We start from the raw sequence: 8616 nt of genomic DNA, 5'->3' as shown, positions 1-8616 counted from the left end.
AGTATTAATTAGGTCAAGGTCTACCTGTCCTGAAATTTTCAGCCAAATTGGGTAACTTGTTTTTCAGTTATTGCCCCTAAATTGATGATTTTAAAGAAATTTTGCAGTTTTTGGTTATTATCTTAAATATTATTATAGATACAGATAAACTATAACAGCAAAAATGTTAAGCAAATTAAGATCTACAAATAAGTCAAATGACCAAAATTGTCAAATGACCAAAATTGTCAATCGACCCCTTAAGGAGTCAATGTCCTTTAAAGACATTTTTCACAATTTGTTCATCATGTTGACTTACTTTAAAAAATCTCCTTTGAAACTGCTGTATCAATTTCAGCCAAACTTAGGCTGAATGAGTTTCAGAATATCTAGTATAAATTTTATATTTTATTTCCTTGTATGTCAAGATTTATATAGCTCCTATGGCTAAAATAGAACATAGGAGAAAATGAATTTATTTACATTACTAAGCTTTTGTTACCATGCAGTAATGAATTCATATCTGGTTTGGTACTTTCAAAAATGTATTTTATTGGTACTTTATAATGTCCATTTATACTGTTATTTTCGATCTTTTATTAGACAGAAATTAATAGAGAAGCTTAAGATAGCAAAGGGATAATCAAATTCCTAAGTTGTAAACAAACTTACAAGCCATGGCAAAAAAAAATACGAAAACAGCGAAAAGAACAACTGTCACAGTACACAAAATGCAACATAGAAAACTAAAGACTGGGCCTCCAAACTCGATTCCCTTAAACTTTGAATTTGATGTCGATACTTTGAATATGTATTGTGCCCACTGAGCATGTTTTTTCCCTCTAATTATCGAATAATGACATTGACTTTGAACAACATAGCATGTAAATTCAGACGATACATCTGAAATGTACTGGCAATATTGACCTCAAGATATCACTTAGATCAGTTACTGTAGTAATCCAATTGCCCTGCACTGGAGTAAGAGCAAAGACTGGTCGGTCTGGAGTCAGAATAATGTGGCCGGGTAAGGTGACATATACAAAAGAAGATGTGGTGTAATTGCCAATGAGACAACTCTTCACAAGAGACCAAATGACTCAGAAATTAACAACTATAGGTCACCGTACGGCCTTCAACAATGAGCAAAGCCCATACTGCATAGTCAGCTATAAAAGTCCCCAAAATGACAAATGTAAAACAATTCTAACGAGAAAACTAACAGCCTTATAAATGTACAAATAAATGAACGAAAAAACAAATATGTAACACAGTAACAAACGACAACCACTGAATTACAGGCTCCTGACTTCGGACAGGCACATACATACATACATAATGTGGCGGGGTTAAACATGTTAGCGGTATCCCAACCCTCCCCCTAATCCGGGACAGTGGTGTAACAGTACAACATATATGAACGAACTATAAAAATCAGTTGAAAAAGGCTTAACTCGTCAGATGGATAGAAATATATCTAACAAAAACAGAGTGGCTCAGCACTTATACATCCCAACAACAAAAAGACTATTAGTACCGATCTGAGAGTACTTGCAGTTACTGTCTTTACAGCTAGTTCAAAGCCAATAACAACTAATAAAATAAATCATGCATCTAAGACTAAAGTATCAATTATTACACATCCAACAACCAATGGATTTAGTGTGAAGACGTCATAAACAGTCAGAGAAAAACATGACCTTGTGTAATGCCAAGATACAGGTATCGACAGATTGTAGATCCATGACTGCGTATAAATTTATGTATGTAACAATAATATTTAGTTTGATTTTAATTTACTGATAACAAAATCAATATTAATACCAATAAAAACAATGTTCAAAGATCTAATTACAGTGTTGAATTGGTAACCTTTTAGAATAATTTTATTTAAAGGACCGATAAGTTTACCAGGATCTTTTCTAAATTTCCGGGCACGGTACACAACATCTCCGTAAAATGAGGATGTGCTATCCCGTTTGAAATGAGTCTTCTACAGGTACAACCAAACTTCAAAACCAAATCTTTATATCTACGGAAAATTTAGTAAAAGTTTTCAGTAATTTGTGGTCACGAAATCTCTGGCTTAAAAACTTACCAGTAATACATAGATTACGTTCGTTAAAATATAAAACGTCACAACAGACACGGGCATAGCGAACGAGTTGTGAAATGTAAACACCGTAAGATGGTGCCAAAGGAACATCACCATCCATAAAAGGAAAATTAACAATAAGAAACGAAAAATCGTCCCTTTTGTCATAAATTTTAGTGTGGAGTTTCCCGTGTGAAACCGAAATATCTAAATCTTGGAAAGGACAGTTATTACTGTTTAAATTTGATTTATTTAAAGTAAGTTCCTTGGGGTAAATTTCGGCAGTGTACTTAGAAAATTCTTGATTATTTAACGAAAAAATATCATCAAGATAACGGTAAGTGTTGTTGAATTTATCAATTAAATTCAATTTAGACGGATCTTTACTGAGTTTGGCCATAAACTGTGATTCATAACAGTACAAAAACAAGTCTGCTATTAAAGGGGCGCAATTAGTGTCCATAGGAATACCTACAACCTGTCGATAAACTTTGTTGCCGAAACGTACATAAATATGAAAGAGAAAATTAACAGCTCTAATCATCTCATCACACCTCCAGTAAGTATATCTAGCATATTTACCTTTCTCATTAGAGAAGAAGGCTTTAAATGAGTTGCAGCAAATATATTTGCATTCAGATTTGCCGAACGACCATTTAATTAAATAGGAAAACTTTTGTTTGATAAGATGGTGTTGAAGTGTAGTGTAAAGAGTAGAAAAGTCAAAACTGTTAACAGAATCAAAAGGACCATCAAAAGCACGTAATTTATCTAAAACATCCAAAAAAAAGCTTTACACTCCAAAAATAGTTAAATCTATTATTCTCATATATTTTATTACAAAAGTTTATGATAAGTTCTTTGATAGTAGTAAAGGAATTGTTAAAAGCACTGAAAAATTAGTTGTAGAACACTTACTCGAGGCCGAGATGAAACGATATTTCACTGGTTTCTTGTGTAGTTTAGGTAGCCAATACAAAGTAGGGACCTTTAAATGTTCAGAAGAAGCCTTAAGCTGTGATGTTGTTATGATATGTTTGTTCATGTCTTCCTGCGAACTGTTACCTTGTGAGCTAGCACGTTAAAAATCCGGCTCAGTGTGTCGGTCTAGTACAAAGCAGGGTTAATGACGCGTGCTTGGCGGAGAAGCAGCAAATACCAATTTTTCAAGTCATTAGAGTTAACTGTAGCTTGTGCCTATTCAATAACAAACAAATTACTCTTGGGTCTGTAAACCGCAATGTACATCCCACAATTATTCAGTTACATATACATGTATCTGAATACAAATCCTATTGAAAAATGTCATATGTGTTCGTTTTCTGAAAAAGGGCGTAAGCGTTTAGCATAAATTTAATGCAATATAAGAAGGTCAAATCGCCGTTGAATTTGATTTGATGTATCGGATGCGGAGCCAGAGCTTCGAGTGAAAAAAAGGGGGGGGGTATGTGATCGTCATTGAACCTTTTCTACGTATTGTTTGTTACGGTCGGGCAGACATTTGCGAAATACACCTATATTTCACTGATATTTGTTTGTTTTATTTTAAATAAAATCTTTGTTAGAAATATATTTAAATTTTGAGAATTGTTTGTCAAGTAAATGTGCCAAAATTATATTTTTCTAACTTTAGGGGTGCCTGCAAAGATTTACTCTAAAATTACAAAGAAATTATCACATAAAGGAACATAGTCTTAAATTCATTTGAAATAGAATCGAGTTTCTAGCTTGTATAAATGAAGACTTCTCTTCTTTTTAAAATAAAAAAACCCTCTTACTAGATGAAATAGAGCTTGGTTTAACAGATTATTCAGACATGTACCAGTCAAGTTGCAGTGAAAGGTTGTTTTTATCATTTTGAGTATAACATATATTTTTTTCCTTTATTTAACGATTTTTTACCTATTTTTTTGTATTAAAAAAAAACCTCATTACCTAAAACGGAATAATGACATGTTCATTTAGTCCTTTGCAGCCAGGCTGATAGCCTAATTAATAAACAGGTATACAGCGGGGTCACCCCGCTGTAGTGACCCCGCTGTATACCTCCGGTCAATGTGATTATGATATTTGTGTATACATATAACAGAGTCTTATGATAACATGCCACTTTGATAATTAGATTTATTGCATGATATCAAATTTGAATGAAATTGATATTTAACCAAGATGGTACGGTTAGTTCACAAACTTTTGGTCAAAATATTTTTAAGATTTCCAACCGGGGGGTTCCCAAACCCCCTACCCCCCCCCCCCCTAAATCCGCTAGTTATGTATGGTCAAGACAAAAGGTCTATTTGACCAGAAATGTAGTAGAGTATCGTCAATAAGAACGAAATAACTATCAAAAAACCACGTCCACGACACAGCATATGATAAAAAAACAAACTTCTGGTATTCATAGATCATTTTAGCAGCTTTTAGTGGAAAGACCTTCAAATGTCTACTAATTAATGAATGGCTATTACTTATTTTGAATTTATTGAACCATAAAACTAATTTTTGACTCTTCACATTGAGTAATCCGCGAAGCGGATTATGTAAAATGTGAGGAGTCAAAAAATAGTTTTATGGTTCAATAAAATCAAAATAAATTATTGCCATTCATTATAAATAAATTTCTATCAAAAATCTCTCTGAACGAACTTTATATATTACTTTATTTACAATAACAATGTACACACATTTCGGCGTATGAATGCAAAACGTCAGAGTGGGCGTGTCGCCATCAAAATTGACAACATTGAAAATAAAACTAATAATTTAAACCAATCAGAAAACAGCAAATACACTAAATTTATTTATTTTCAAATGTTCTTATAATTTTCTGTATGCCATAACCATTTAACCCTCTTAATGCCAAGGCGACATATATGTCGTTTCAGTGCTAGGATGAAACATTTTGTCCTGCATATTTTTTAGTTGTGATCTCGGTCCTGCCTTTTTATTTTTCACTATATTTGGTCCTGCCTTTTTTCTTACAACTTTATCCTGGTTTTTTTTCTGCCCACTTGCTCATCCTGCTTTTTTTTCACTCGAAACTCCTGTCCCGCCTTTTTTTAAATTTCATCCTAGCCTCCCTAGTTAATCAAATGCATTAGATAAGTAATACACTCGTTTAATTAATTAAAGAGATAATTCAGTAAATAAAAAATTAACTGACAGATTCTATAAAAGAAGCACTCGATCATGGTGAAACTTGAACTGAGTGAGAAATTATTATTATCGAATCAGGGACCTATAATACATATATACGTCCCTGTCAGAATGAATGATTAAATAAGGGAGCTACCATTTGATTTTTATGGGGGGGGCTAGGATGAAAAATTTTATCCTGCATTTTTTTTCAGCTGTGATCTCTGTCCTGCCTTTTTATTTTTCACTCTGTTCGGTCCTGCCTTTTTTTTTTATAGTTTATCCTGACTTTTTTTTACCTAAATTGTCGTCCTCACTTTTTTTTTTTGCAAGTGTCTCATCCTGCCTTTTTTTTTACTCAAAACTCCTGTCCTGCCTATTTTTTTCAAATTTCATCCTAGCCCCCCCATAAAAATCAAATGGTAGCTCCCTAAATACAAATGATTTTTTTTCAAACGTAGATTCTAACTATTTAACCTTGAAGTTCATAATTAACAGAAATGAATGCGTTCACACTTGAAAGCTCCGTGTTGAAGGTAGTACCGTAAATTATATATCTTGGATTGAGAGTTGTCTAATCATTAGACAACTCTCAATCCAATGATTGCATGTCACTCATACTACATCTTCTTATTTTTATCACATATCCAGAAATCAACGCCACTTTGCTTATTTGAATATTATACTAAAGAAATCGGATACGGGTCAGGGAAATTACATTAAAATGATAGGGAATTTTGAAAAAAATGGCTGTTTTAATTTTAATTTAAGTGATAGACAGGTTGCCGGGGCAGAAAATGAATATACACAACAATGTACACCATTTAAACGAAACATAATGACTGTTGTTGCAAAAATACAGGTTCCTGAGCTATTTTAAAAATCGAAGCGAGAGGCTTTTAACATTGCAGTGTAAAATACAGGCTAAAATGGCTGAAACGTCAAATTTACAAACTTCGTGTTGAAAATTGGCTTACAAGGTCATTACAAAAACAGGTTGCCGGGGTGAAATATGAAACTTGAATTTCCAAAGAATAAGCAAGTCCAAACCTTGTATGTGTAGTCATTAAACTCTAGGTTCCCACGTAAAATTAAAATGTCACTATTTCAAGAAGAATAAACTCACGAAAGCACGAAAAATTCACTAAATTCGCGTTCACTGTTTTGATTTTGACCGCCTGACAACTTTACGGAAATATCAAAGTGATTGTAAATAAGGACTCTGTGACGGGCAACTTATAATATCCGTGTTTTAAAGATTTTAATGATATCAAGCCTATCAAGCCAGTCCAGTTCAAAGTACTATCACGTGGTACAATTCTCATTTACATATTATGAATATTAATTAGCAAAACCACTACTAATTTCTGGCTATGACGAGCAGCACAAAAATGCATCAAGCATTGAAGGGTTTCTTATATATATGAGGTTCACTTGGTACAGACAGAGACATATATACACATAATACATATAATGTGTATATTATATGTCTCTGGTACAGGTTCATGGCAATCTGTTATTTAGACGATGTTTCGTGATGATATTTATTTGCACAAACACGTTTACATTGCCTTTTTGTTGTAAATACACAATGTTAGCACTCCTGCACTTAGATGTCACATCATTAATGTGATGGATATACAGATCCTCCATTAATTAACGAAAGAAGAAGAAGAAGAGGTAATCCCATTACAACCCTCGTAAAAGGACGACTTCGTTTGTGGCGACTCGTTTAAGGTACGATTTTGAAATCCTCAAACTTCCGTTATGTTGCTTGGCGCAAAAACCAGAAAACAGTGCAATAGCCAATATGAAAACCCATGTCACATAAATAGAGCTGTTCACATACAAAGGTATGTTATGTTAAAATCAAATTGTCATAAAATATAAGGTAAATCAATAGAATTGTTTTTTACAGATATAAAAACAATATACTGACAAATTCACACCCGTGGACCCTATGGCTAAAATGGCCGTATTTTCACCTCAAAATTTTCTCTGAGTATAGGCAAACTTGTGCATCTGGAAAAGTTTTAAGGCATAGCATGCCCTAGGCCTAGATGGCAAAATATTCAGTTTGTTGATTGTGGCCATTATCCGGTAGAAGTAGAAGTAGAAGATAAATGCATTGTATGATTTAGAAAATTCATAAATTAAACTAGATTTTGCCATACACTTTTTTTCGTCTCTGCAGAAGATGATAAAATTAACTAACAGTACTAGTTGAGTTTACCTTGATATGGTCCACTCAGGTACACAGTTTAAATGACCAATCATTGTCAGGTATCTTTTGTCCATCTAATGTCCATGTCAATTAAAAAAGCTCACTTTAATTTTTACCGGTGGGGAAGTTCTCAAACCTGTTTCCCAACTTGGTTTATTTTGGCACCTTCTGGAGGAATGAAAAAAAGTGCACTGCAAAATCCTGGTAAGTTTTTATTTTTCTAAAACATAAGACATACCGGTACTTAAAATTCATTTATCTAGGCCATGCTATGCCTGATTTTTTTCACAGATGCGCAGGTTTGTCTGTACTCGGCGTAAATTTTGAGGTGAAAATACGGCCATTTTAGCCAGAGGGTCCACATGAACCTTAACAAACTTAACATTGAACAGGTCAGGAATAACCACCAATTGGTGGATTATACCTCAATTGACGTATAATCCACCAATTGAGGTATATTGGTATAGACCAATTGACGTATAATGCAATTTTTTTGTAATAAAATGCTAGTGTGCGATAGGAGCATGATTTTGCAACTTGCAACCTATTTTATTACCCTTATTGAGTCCTCTGAAAGTTTCAGTTTTGTCAAAGCCTGCTGCATCTCTTGAGAATGCATGTGTACAGCAATTCTTTTGTTGAAACATTTGTACTATTGACCATGATTGACTTTTAATAATGAAAGTCAAGTATTAACAAAGAGCTCCATTCACCTGTAGAGTTGTACTCATGATCACTTGACTGCAAACAGTAATGATGTCCATTGACAGATGATTACAGGTAAATTTGCCAATCAAGAATTGACAAGATAACAATAGAAGAAACTGCAAATACAATTATTGATTAAATGCAATATGTTATGTCACTATACTAAACTAGGAATGTTTGACAAGTTTTCATACCATAATATGGTTTTAAGAAAACAATGCTCCATTTTGATAGAATAATTTCTTTTGAAAAACAAAGAATTATACACCAATTGGTCTATACCATTATACGTCAATTGGTGGATTATACGTCAATTGAGGTATAATCCACCAATTGGTGGTTATTCCTGACCTGTTGAACATATCATATTGGTTCGCATATTGGCTCCATTTATGTAGCTGACAACGTCACATTAGTTTCTAATTGTCCATATGAAATACAGACTATGCTTGTTTCACAAACTTTTCATGCGAAT

Source organism: Mytilus galloprovincialis, chromosome 14 (assembly GCF_965363235.1).
Source record: "Mytilus galloprovincialis chromosome 14, xbMytGall1.hap1.1, whole genome shotgun sequence".
NCBI lineage: Eukaryota > Metazoa > Mollusca > Bivalvia > Mytilida > Mytilidae > Mytilus > Mytilus galloprovincialis.
Note: the sequence above shows the minus strand (reverse complement) of the source record.